Raw genomic sequence first — 12,863 nt, forward strand, 5'->3', positions numbered from 1 at the left:
GTGTTTCATGTGCATGGTGGACAGATTTCACCGGTGAAGATTTACCTGTGTACTTCTTCGTCTGCAGTGGCTGAAGAGTTTGTGTATTTGGGGCAAGGAGATCACGTTTCACTGGTGAGAACTTCCTCATTCATGTTACCGTGTTCGTAGAGAGAAATCCGGCACCGCCCGATACTTTCTCTTCGGCTGCCAGTGCAAAAGTGATGACGCATTAGAATGTTGAATGTGTGACATGCAATGTTTGAGAGCTCGTGAGGTGCGATGGGTGCACGCTGTCAATTTCTGTGTTCAGTGATGGCTGCAGTTGCGGGAAAGAAGCTCCGTTCCATGATCTGTTCCATCTTTACTTGGCTGAAAGGTACTTTCACCATTGGGGAACAGTTCTTTTCAGATTTTTATCGTGACTGGTTGGCGTACCATTTCCTGACTGAACTTAACTGCTGCAGGGCTATCCAGTACATTTAAAGGACAGAAAAATTGCTTGTTTTTGCACATTGCAGTACGGCCGATTGAAACAGACTCAGCTGGAATCTACAGGGGACAACCTCGCTCTAAGAAGATTTGTTCCATTCTTTCTTGCCTTAAAGAGAGTTCTATTTACTACATAATTTTTATGTTCTTTTTACACAGGTGTTTTTTTCTTGCTTTTCAACATTGCAATTTATGTGCAACATTGTTTAGAGTGTATTATCAGTAGGTTGTTTGATTGAATATTTAGGGTGCTTTCTTTTTCACAAAATGCAGTGTGCAAGCTCCTCCTCCTTTCTTACAGCTTCCAGGAGACTCACCTGTGAGGTGGGAAGTTTGATATAGAGCCTTTACCAAGTACTTAGGAGCTATAGGGGGCAGTAGATTTAGTGCTTAGCAGAGGGAGTTTATTTTAGAACAAAATCTAGGACTAGAGGGACAAGCTGTATTAGAACATTTACCCTCTCTTGAAGTTGCTGAGTGAGAAGAGCCTCTTAATGAGTTTGATCAAGCTGTGGCAATGCTGGAAAAGCAATTTGATGTGGAGGGTAGTCTAGTTGTAGCTAGACACAAATGTTTTACCAGGGAACAAGAAAGTGATGAGAATATTGTGTCTTATGTGGCAGCGCTACACATTCTGGCATCAGAATGTGGGTTTGAACAATTCACCTCACAACTTATAAGGGATCAAGTGGTGGCTCATTGTAAGGATAAAAAAGTACAAGGGAAGTTATTGACTTTAAAAAATCCATCTTTACAAGAAATGATCTCAATTGTTAAAAGTATAGAATTGTCTCAAAGAGCTTCTAAAGAGTTGAAACCTGACAAAACCTGTGTGGGGGCAGTCAAAGAATGCAAAGAGCAGGGAGGAAAGCAACATAATGAGCTGCGTAGTGGCAAGAACAATTCCTACAAACCTGAGAAGAAAGTGAGCCAACACAAAAATGTGTGCATGAAGTGTGGATTTCTTTCACATTACAATAACGCTCTTATTTGTCCAGCAAAATATGCATTGTGTCGAGAAATGTGATAAACAAGGGCATTTTGCTAAGATGTGCTTGTCTAAAGGCAGTGTCAACTCTGTTTTTGATGAAGAAGATAAGGGTGAACCGCTGAGTGACATTGTTAGTTCAATGAAGGATTTAATCGTTGTTGTTAAAGATGATATTGATGATTGAGTTGATCCGGTTGTGGAGGTGATTGTTGATGGCAAGTCTTTTCAACTTTTGGTTGATTCAGGTGCACGTATGACCATGATCACCGAGGAGTTGTTTGAGAATACTTGGGTGGACAAGCTTTTGGAAGCACCTGACAGAAATCCTGTATCTTATGAGGGCAGGAGAATTGAGTTAAAAGGTTTTTTTGTTACAAGTTTGATTTTTAAAGGGAGGTGTTTTCTGGGAAGGTGTATGTGGCAAAAAAAGGACTCAACATTTTGGACTGGTATCACAAGGGATTATTCAGGATGTCTCTTAGACCGGGTACCAAAGAACAAGTGTCAGATGTTGATGAGTGTGTTAAATAGTAGATTCTTCCATCAAAGATTAGATGAGAGTAAGTAGATTTCCATAGGTTCTTTATTCATAAGTATAAAGGTACAACAGCTCAGCCGTCCAACTGCCTCTTACTCTCCTCCTCAAGATTCTCTCCCACAGCAAGCTCTCTTATCCATTCTAGAATCCTCAGATGTCATCACAGCCATGACAGACAGCTGACAATCTGAAGCATAAACTTTACAACACATCTCCCTCCTTTACATACTAACATTTGGACGAAAAGTCAAAGAAAGAAAAGAACACAATACAATTAACATATAAATATGACTAAATCATTTTACTACATAGTCGTTCAAATATGAAGGAGTATGAGAAATTCTGTTAGATTTCCTTAAGGTTCGTGAGCCATCTTTGCTATCAATATTTTTTGAAAGATCACTCACATGACGCATCTTGCCACATACAGCGACTCTATTTAAATTCCACACTCTGTGGTCAGCAGTCCTCACAGCATTGCCAAAGACCTTAATTACCTTTAAAGGTTTCGTGAATTTGGCACCAGAAACACAGAAACCAGGTCTTTTGATCATGACCAAATCACCAACAGAAACTTTAGTAGATCTAACAGCATGTCTCGCATCATAATTTTCCTTACTTTTTAGACACTTATAATCCTCCCTTTCCTCCCACGAGCTTACATCCGGAACACCTCCCTTGGCCGAGATACATTTATTAACCCACGGTGGTTCCAAAAAAGTATCAGGTTGCCTCCCCCTGAACAAGGAAAAAGGAGACCTTCCAGTCATGGTATGAGGCGCAAAGCGATAGACACCAACTCTCCTAAAAACCTCCTCCTTCCAGTCAAGACAATTCTGTTTAGCCAGGGAAATAGTGTCTTTTAGGACCCTATTAAACCTTTCAACAGTGCCATTAGATTCAGGGTGATATAAGGCACATTTTTTGTGAACAATACCACAATTAATAAGAAAATCTTCCATTTCCTTTGACACCAGCTGGACACCATTGTCAGTCAGCAAAGTCTGTGGTATACCTTCCCTTGAAATTAACACTTTCAGAAAATCGATAACGCTTTTAGTATTAGTGTTTCTAGTGAAAGAAATTTCAGGCCACCTAGAGTAGAGATCCATGACAACAATAACAAAAGTATCCGACCCATCACCATGGACTGGTCCCAAAATATCTAGAGCTATGTCCTTCCAAGGACCATTGGGGCGCGACCTTTTTTCCATGGGCTGAGTCCTGATCTTTAAACTCTTCTCACTTAGAGAACATTGAACACACTCCCTTACCAAACGCTCAATTTGAATGTCCATCCCAGGCCACCAGTAAGTAGAACGCACTCGTTCTTTGGTTTTAGAAATCCCTAAGTGAGCCTCATGAGCTAGATCTAGAAGAGATTTCCTTAGAGACAAAGGAGGAACTAGTCGGTGACCTCTCCATAACATTCCCTCACAGCAGGACAACTGTTCCCTAACAGACCAAAAATCTTTAACAGCTTGACTTCCTTCTTCCTTACAATGCCAACCCTCATGGATAAGTTTGAAAACCTCTTGAATAACTTGATCTTCATGACAAGCATTTAGCCAGGAATCTTGAGAAATCACTTTGTAATCAATTTCACACACAAAATCATGGGAATGACTAAAATCAGAATCTAAACTGTCACTAGATTGGGTAACCGGGACCAATCTTGAAAGTGTGTCGGCAACCAAGTTCTCTGAACCTGGAACATACCTAACTGAGAAATTAAAACCTTGCAATCCAACAATCCATCTGGAGATTCTCGGAGAAATTGAGTCAATACCCTTATTCGTTAGTACCTCACACAATGGTTTGTGATCCGTCCTAACTACAAACGAAGTTCCCCAAAGAAATTTTTTAAACTTCTTAATAGCCCAGTAGACAGCAAGGGCTTCTCTTTCAATGACCGAGTACCTAGATTCTGCACCCTTCAGACTCCTTGACACAAACATAATGGTGTTGTCAGGATTCGTGCCACCTTGATATAAGACAGCACCAAGACCCTTGAGACTAGCATCAGTCGAGATAATTGAACATTTAGCTGGATCAAAATTACGGAGATTAGGCGCATTCTGTAACTTGTACTTTATATCAATGAATTCCTTATCACACAAATCATTCCAGACAAATTTTACTCCTTTTTTAAGCAAATTTCTCATGTTGAAAGTAGCATCTGCAAAATTCTTAATAAATTTGTTGTAATATTCCGCCATCCCCAGGAAGCGCATGAGTTCTTCCTTTGAAGAGGGGGCAATTAGATCTTTAATAGTGCTTACCAATTCGGCCTTGGGGACAACACCATCAGCTGTTACCGTGTGACCTAAGTAATCAATTTTATCAAGGCCGAACTTGCACTTCTCACGCTTAATAGTGAGATTGTGAGCGGAAAGTCTATCCAACACTTGTCGGACCCTTTTCCCATGTTCTAATTCATCACATGCATAGACTAAAATATCGTCCTGATAGACGCAAACCCCAGAAACGTTGACTAACACCTTTTCCATGACTCTTTGGAAAACAGAAGCGGCAGAGACAAGACCAAAAGGAAGTCTTACAAATCTAAAGGTACCAAACGGGGTAACGAATGCAGTTAAATCTCTGGATGACTGATCAAGCAGAATTTGATGGTACGCAGATGTTAAATCTATCGTGCTAAACACTTTAGCACCACTCACCATGCTTAACAGCTCTGTTATATTTGGAAGAGGATATTTATCAACAAGAACACATTTGTTGAGTTGTCTGAGATCCACACACAATCTCAAAGAACCATCAGCCTTCCTTGCGGCCACAACCGGAGCCAACCATGACGTTCCTTCAACCTCCTCAATAATCCCCTGTGATTTGAGCTTCTCTAACTCCTTCAACATCTCCTCCCTAACAGTGAAAGGAACATTGCGTACCTTACTGGACACTGGGACAGACCCCGGAGACAGTTTTATTTTGTGACAATACCCTTTCAAACATCCAAGTTTGTCACCAAACACTTGTGGATATTCCTCCATCAGTTGAGTTTGCAGAAGGGAATGATGATCTACAGATTCAACAGTTTCCCTCTTTTTGAGTAAGATAGGAGGAGAGCTGTTAGGATCCAACATGACGCCTAGATCTTTCTGATGCCACCAACTGATTATACTGTCGCCCTTCTTAGAGACATATACTTTCCCAGAGGTAAGGCGACCCTCATATTCAACCAAACCCATAAAGTAACCTCTCAAATCAATAGGGTCCCCACCATAGGCTGTGGGGCGAATGTCAGGTTTTAACAGATTGATTTTTGACCTTAAATTATCATCAAAAAATTTGCTTGAAACAATGGTAATTTTTGCACCAGAGTCAAACAATACTTTGGTTTTATGACCTTCAATAAGAATATAATCCAAAGGTCCATCACTACCAACCTGGACAATAATCTGACCACACTCAAAATCATGTTGGTCACACGAATTGTCCACCGCAATTTCATTAATACCTTGTTTGGACGATTTAATTCTGCAAGCAATTACAAAATGTCCCCTTTTCTTACAATACGTGCATATGGCATTTAACGCGGGACAGGATTTATCATTGGCCCAATGACCAGCATTGTTACATCTGTAACATTTATTTCCTTTATCGAATTGTAATCGAGATTTATTTTCTTTTTTCCCTTTTACTGGAGTTTTGGATTGGGTCTCTTTAGATCTCAAATTAGGAGTTGCGTTAGTACTGACCACCGATACATCTTTACTGAGATCTTTCTTGATCTCCTTAACACACTCAAGAGAGTGCTCAATTCTTTTAGCTATGACTAAAACTTCATCTAGAGACGGCTCATCTTTGAGCCAAAGTTCGTCACGAACCTTTTCTGAAACACAGCCCAACATAAATTGGTCTCTTATTCTCTCTTCAATTAACGTATCGAACTTACACGTTGACGCTAAACGTCTAAGGTCTGTGACATAATTCTCAATACTCTCACCTTCCTTCTGCATACGTCTACCGAAATGGTAACGCTCTAAAATGGTACTGACCTTAGGCAAATAGTGGGCATCAAGTTTGTAAATGCATAATTCAAATTCATTTAGGTTAGCTGCAGCACTGTTGGGAACATCCGGAAGGTGATCAAAAACGTCCTGACCTTCTGAACCCAGGCAATGCATAAGTAACGCAGTTTTCCTCTCTACGCTAAGAGAGGTACCACACACACGGGCATACCGTTCAAAAACCTTTTTCCATTTTGACCATTTTATGGGAGGATCCCCTGATGACTGTAAGAAAAACGGGGCAGCAGTTACATTTTGCATATCAGAAATTGACAGTATGAGCTTATGTATATAGAAGAGTGAATAAGGTAAATATAGCTGTTATAATTAGCAGAGATTTGATGAATGACAATGAAGAGGAGAAATAAGGAAAAGAAAAGAAGAAAAAGTGAGAAAAAGAAAACAAATAACAATAATGTCCAACGAAACGTTTCACACTTTAAAATTACAACCTTAATCTAAGCTGTGCGTATCAGCGTGATGTTGACACACACAGGTGTGTAACTTGGAGAAACTCCTATTGCAAGTATCTCTTGTTTGAAGATTGTGTTGAGAGTCTCTGTGGCAACCAGTATAAAAGACAGGCAGTAAATATATAAGCTGTGTGTATCAGCGCTGCGAATGAATAATAATGTTCAAGGAAACGCGTTTCCCACTTTAAAGTTACAACCTTAAATTAAGCTGTGCGTATCAGCGTGATGTTGACACACACATAGGTGTGTAACTTGGAGACACTTCTATTCCAAGTATGTCTTGCTTGAAGATTGTGTTGAGGGTCTCTGTGCCACGCAGTACATAAGACACGCAGTAAATATATAAGCTGTGCGTATCAGCGCTAATTAAGCTGTGCGTATCAGCGTGATGTTGACACACACAGATGTGTAACTTGAAGACACTTCTATTCCAAGTATCTCTTGCTTGAAGAATGTGTTGGGGTCTCTGTGCCACGCAGTACATAAGACACGCAGTAAATATATAAGCTGTGCGTATCAGCGCTGTAAGAAACGGCTCATTATTCAAAGTACGTGTTCCAACAGTATGCGCAGAATTCACTGCGAAGGATTACGTAAAGCACGCAAATGAAACACAAACACTGAGCGTCTGCGTTGCTAAGTAACCACGGAGAAGACACCAACCAATCTGCAAAGAGAGCGCGAGCATGCGCATAGGTCATAGAGGAATCCTAGGTAGCGTAACGTTGCGTTCCAGTGACAATGGGAAGACGTCGTCAGACCACAAACCTCAAAGGATTACAGGGCATCGAATGAAGAGACATCATAAGAGAATGCTAAAGTATGAACGCGCATCAGTAACTCACGAGGGATCCACGCGCATCAGGAGCTCGCGGGACTTCCACGCGCATCACAAGACTCACAGGGCATTTACGCGCGTGAGACAGAAGGTAATTCAAAGTAACCAACTTTAACCGTAGAAAGTTCGGTAGTAACAAAAACTAAGATATTTGGCAGTCTTGGAGAGCGCGCTTAAAATAAAGTGAAAGTCTTACTTGAAAGCGAGTCAAAAGTTGACAAGAGTAGTTTGAGATGATTACGAAGTGAGTCTTGGAGGGCGCGTTATAAATAAAATGAAAGTCTTACTTGAAACCTCTTGGAACGGAGAGTACTTGATCGTATCCGTAGTTTACCTCACAGTACGGCATCTCAGATAAAACTTCAGTATCAAGCCGGTCTTCCCTCTTTGTCTTTTTTTAAAGAAATGTAGATTTGGTTAAAACGGAGATTTTCCAGGCAGGAGTTGAGCTGCTTTTCCCAGTCGTCGCCAGTGTTAAATAGTAGATTCTTCCATCAAAGATTAGATGAGAGTAAGTAGATTTCCATAGGTTCTTTATTCATAAGTATAAAGGTACAACAGCTCAGCCGTCCAACTGCCTCTTACTCTCCTCCTCAAGATTCTCTCCCACAGCAAGCTCTCTTATCCATTCTAGAATCCTCAGATGTCATCACAGCCATGACAGACAGCTGACAATCTGAAGCATAAACTTTACAACAGAGTGTAATCAGGGTGAATGTGGGGCAACAAATTCAAGAATGTGTTTAGCGAGGATTTGGGGTGCATTAAGGGGTTTAAACATCTTATCAAGGTAAAAGATCAGGCAATCCCTGTTAAACAGAAACTACGTAATGTACCTTATACCGTGAGAGATGATCTGTCGGATGAACTTAAAAGGTTATTTGAGTCTGGTGTTATTGAACCAGTGGAGTCTACTCTATGATTGTCTCCATTGGCGGTAGCCCGTAAAAAGAATGGAAGTCTCAGAGTATGCATTGATTTGCACAGTCTGAATAGAGAAATATGGGTTGACTCCCATTCTCTTCCCCGAATTAATGACATTCTTGCCAAATTTGCAGGATGTAAGTACTTTTCTAAAATAGATCTTTCATCCGCCTACCATCAGGTGGAACTGGTCCCAAGTGGTGAGCATTTGACTGCTTGTTTTTCTTTCACTGATAGGTACCTTTCAGTTTAAGGGAATGCCTTTTGGGCTGGCTTTGGCAGCCTCAGCATTCCAGCGAATCATAGAGAATGCTTTGGAGGGTTTGGAGGACACTGTGGTGTTCCAGGATGACATTCTGGCTGCTGGAAAGTGCATAGATTCACATGACAGGCAAGACACTCAAGTTTTATCTAAACTTCAAGAGAAAGATATTGTTGCTAACAAGCTTAAATGTGTGTTTGGTGTGGAGTCAATCAAGTATATGGGACATCACATTTCTAGTGAAGGGATTCAACCGAGAGAAGATTTGATAGATGCCATCCTCGATGCTCCTTGTCCCACGTCAAAGGATCATGCTTCTTCATTCTTGGGTGTGTGTGAATTTTATTAAAAATTAATTCCTAACTTTGCTGCCAAAACTGTCCATTTGCATGAACTATGTAAGAGAAAGGTTGTTTTTGTGTGGGATCAGTTGTGCCAAGATGACTTTGTTCGCATTAAAGAAGAATTGGGTTCATGTAAGATTCTTATCCCTTTTTATCCCCTTTTACAGTGTATTGTGTCTGTTGATGCGAGTTTGGATGGTTTGGGTGGTATGATTACCCAGGTCAAACACGGAAAGGAGTATACTGTTGGATTTGCTTCTCGGGCTTTGTGACCAAGTAAGAAGAACTACTCGGTTATAGAAAGATAGCTATTGGCTTGTTGCTGGGCAGTTGAAAGTTTTAAGTTTTTTCTCTGGGGCAAGTCTTTCAAGTTGTTAACAGACCACAAGTAACTCATCCCTATTCTATATGGACACATTGTTAAGGAGCATACGCCAAGGATAGCAAGATTGAGTTAAACATTGTTACAGTGCAATTTCGACGTTGCACACATTCCAGGAGGAAAAAACACAAGGGCGGATTTTCTTTGCAGATCACCACTTTCATTGGGAGATGAGAATTTAGATGGGTGTGATGAAGATGAAGAGTGTTTGATTGCGGTGATTGAAGTTTGTAGTGTGGGTGGTTTCTCAGAGAGTGGTGGTTTGATGCCATGCAGTCAGATAATGTTCTCAAGAAAGTAAAAGAACACATTGAGCTATGCTGGCCTAAAGAAAAGCATCTTGATGCAAGACTTCAACCCTTCTCAAAAATTGCTGTTGAGCTTACCTTGGAGGGTCGAGAGAGGATTATGCGTGGTGACAAATGTGTTCCACCTGAATCATTGAGGTCATGCATTGTTACTTTTGGACACAAAGGACATCTTGGGCAAACCAGCACTAAAAGAAAAATGTGTGCTGTGTATTGGTGGCCATCCATGGACAGGCAGGTTGAGGATGTGGTCAGGGTTGTGTGATTTCTTGTACGAGTGACAAGGTCATCAAGATTGCCATGCCCCCAATCCAAGTTGCTGAACCTCCTACTGGTCCATGGATTAAGCTGTCTATAGATTTTGTAGGGCCTTTAAATTCATTGTCAAACAGATACAAATTTGTGTTGCGTGTGGCTGACTATTACAGCAAGTGGTGGGAGGTCCATTTCATGGTTGATCCCAATACTAAAGAAGTTATTAGTTTCCTCTAAAGTTTGTTTGCACGGGAAAGATTTCCTAAAAAAATTGTCTAAGACAATGGTGTGCAATTCATATCAAGAGAAATGTCTGATTTCTTGTCTCAATCTGGCATTCTGCATTGCCGTGTGGCTTTATATCATCTTCAAGCCAATGGTTTTATTGAGCGCATAAATCGCATTTTTGTCGAGTGTGTGTAGTGGACTTTATCCAATCCGGTTGAAATCAAGGAAGCAGTACATAGCATGCTATGGGCACATCGCACTATCCCCAGTCAAGCCTTGGGTAAGAGTCCATTTGAGCTGTTGCGTGGAAGCGTTGCAACTTTTCAACATGTGCCCTGCTTGGATGGGGAAGTGGGGTTTAAGTACCAAGGTTGGGTCTTCGGACAGTGCTCTGACAGTTTTTCCCAATTCAAGTGTGGGTGCGGATAAATATTCAACCAGTGCATCCAATAGTGTGTCAAAGAATCTCTCAAATAAGTTGTTTAAGAATGCTGTCCATGATTTTAATTCCAATGTTTCGGTGGGTGATTGTGTTAAAATTAAGCTTCCACTAAAAGTGGTCAAAGATTTGTCTTAGTTCAGTCCTCCTGTTAAGGTGGATGCCACTTCAAGCTTTGTGGTGAGGGTTAATGGTAGGAATTGGTGGAATTTTTCAAGATTTTACAAGATCCCTAAGAGTGTGGTTTTCAAATTGGGTATCAAGAGAGGGTCTGGGAGTTGTGATCCTGAGTTGGTTCAGACCCAACCCAAAACCCTTTCTCAACTGTCTAGTACATGTAAGAGTGTTAGAAGAGGTGTTCCACAGGGAGTCGGCAGTGCGTGCGAAGCAAGATTGCCGCCGCGCTTTGAGCTCCGCCCTCACCTGCATTCTCGATGATCTCTTCACGACAATAGGGGTTTCGTTGTAACATCATTTTTGGGCCAGATGTTCCTTGCAGTTTGCAGAGGCTTTGGGCTGAATTTTGAAAGTCTGGTGCATTCCTGCACAGTGCAGTAGGCATTTTATGTTTCTCCTCTGAGAGGGCCCTTGTTCCCTGCAGCATTCTCTGTGAACTGTACATCGAGAGGAGATATGCATATCTTACTGAGCACCTCCTCTCTCCAGAAGCCTTGCTCCTCTTAAAGGGGTGTTTCCTGCCTCTTGACTGCTACAACTTCTTTCTTCACAGGATTAAAGGGATATTTTCCTTTTTTAAATTCTTTATTGAAGCATCGTTTAAGACTTTCTGAATCTGTTTTAGCCTCATTAATTACACTATTCTGACAGAAAGCCATACTACACTTCAAAGTCTCTTCTATTTGTAGTGTTATTTATATTCTGTTACTTGCCTTCTCTCTGTTTAACAGTATGGAGTCCAAAATGGTGTAAATGTCACCGCCTCCTACCAAATCCAAAATTCACTATCAAAAATGTTGGAGGAAATTCAAGCTATTCATATTAATACTTACACAATTTCTTCAGATATTAGAAATATTCAAAGAGATATGTCTTCACTATTGATGAGAGTTGCAGATAATGATATTAAAAAATTTGTGACAATACTAAAGACATTACAACTATGGCTCCACTTATTCCTCAGGTTGCTTCTCTCCAACGTTCATTACTTGATTTGGAAAAAAGAAACAGACAATACAACTTACACATATTTAATGCCCCAGAGGGAGTTGAGGGACAAAGTTGTCATCTTTTCTTGGAAAAATCTTCTACCTAAACTTTTAAATATCAAATTCGTAAACCTCATCAAGTTAAACCGAGACAAATCATATTTAAAGTTCTGAGGCACCATCACCGCCGAAAGGCTGCCCAAGAGATCCCTTCTCTCCTGATTGAAGGAAATAAAGTCTTTATTCATCAGGATTTAGCAAAAGAGACAGTTCAAATACGACAGCAATTTTCTGAATGGAGGCTTTTTTTGCGAGAAGCTGGATACAAATATAGCCTATTTGACCCTTCAGTTATGCGCATCTGGAATAATGATGTCTCCTGCAGATTCAATCAGATTCTTGGATCAGCATAATCCTATTCTCATGGATTTTCAACCATCTGGTTCTGCAGGCTAAATATTTCATACCCCTTATTGAAAGTTGTTATTCTTTCTCTATACAGGTGCATATCATGGTGGTTATCTTGCTTTGCACCTCTGTCTCTAATGTTCTATTGGTATGAGGTCTTGGAGACTGACCTCTTTATATGTTGTATGTCTTGTTTGTCTTTTTTATATGGGTTAATGTCCTTCATTTATTCTCTTCTACTACTTATAGAATAATATGTCTAGGCCATAAAAGTTAGTTGTTGCTTCATTAAATGTGAAGGGTCTGACACACCCAGTTAAACGACGTAAAATTTTAAAATATCTGAAAAAATCTAAAGTAGATATCCGTTTTTTACAAGAAACCCATGTGAATGATAAAATATTACATACCATGTCCAAAGGTTGGGTAGGGCTTAGAGTCTCATCTCCTGCTAAAAAACTAGCTATATTTTTCTTACACAGAGCTCATGTACAAATATTGTCTCATCATCATCAAGCAGATGGTAGATTTTTTTATGCTCAAGTTAAAATTGACAAACTCAATTTAAATTTTGTCAATTTATACGCTCCCACATCTGATGATCCTGCCTTCTGGTCTTATGTCTCTGCTGAAATACTCAAAATTGGTCATCTATCCCTTATAGTGGGTGGTGATTTTAATCTCATCAGAGATCCTTTGATAGACCGGTCTTCTGCTTTTAAATTTCTGCCTAACAAAGTGTTCTTTGCTTTGAAATCTTTCCTTTCTGTTCCCAAATTGGTTGATTTTTGGAGATTGGAACATC

This window comes from Triturus cristatus, chromosome 4_1, assembly GCF_964204655.1.
Source record: "Triturus cristatus chromosome 4_1, aTriCri1.1, whole genome shotgun sequence".
NCBI lineage: Eukaryota > Metazoa > Chordata > Amphibia > Caudata > Salamandridae > Triturus > Triturus cristatus.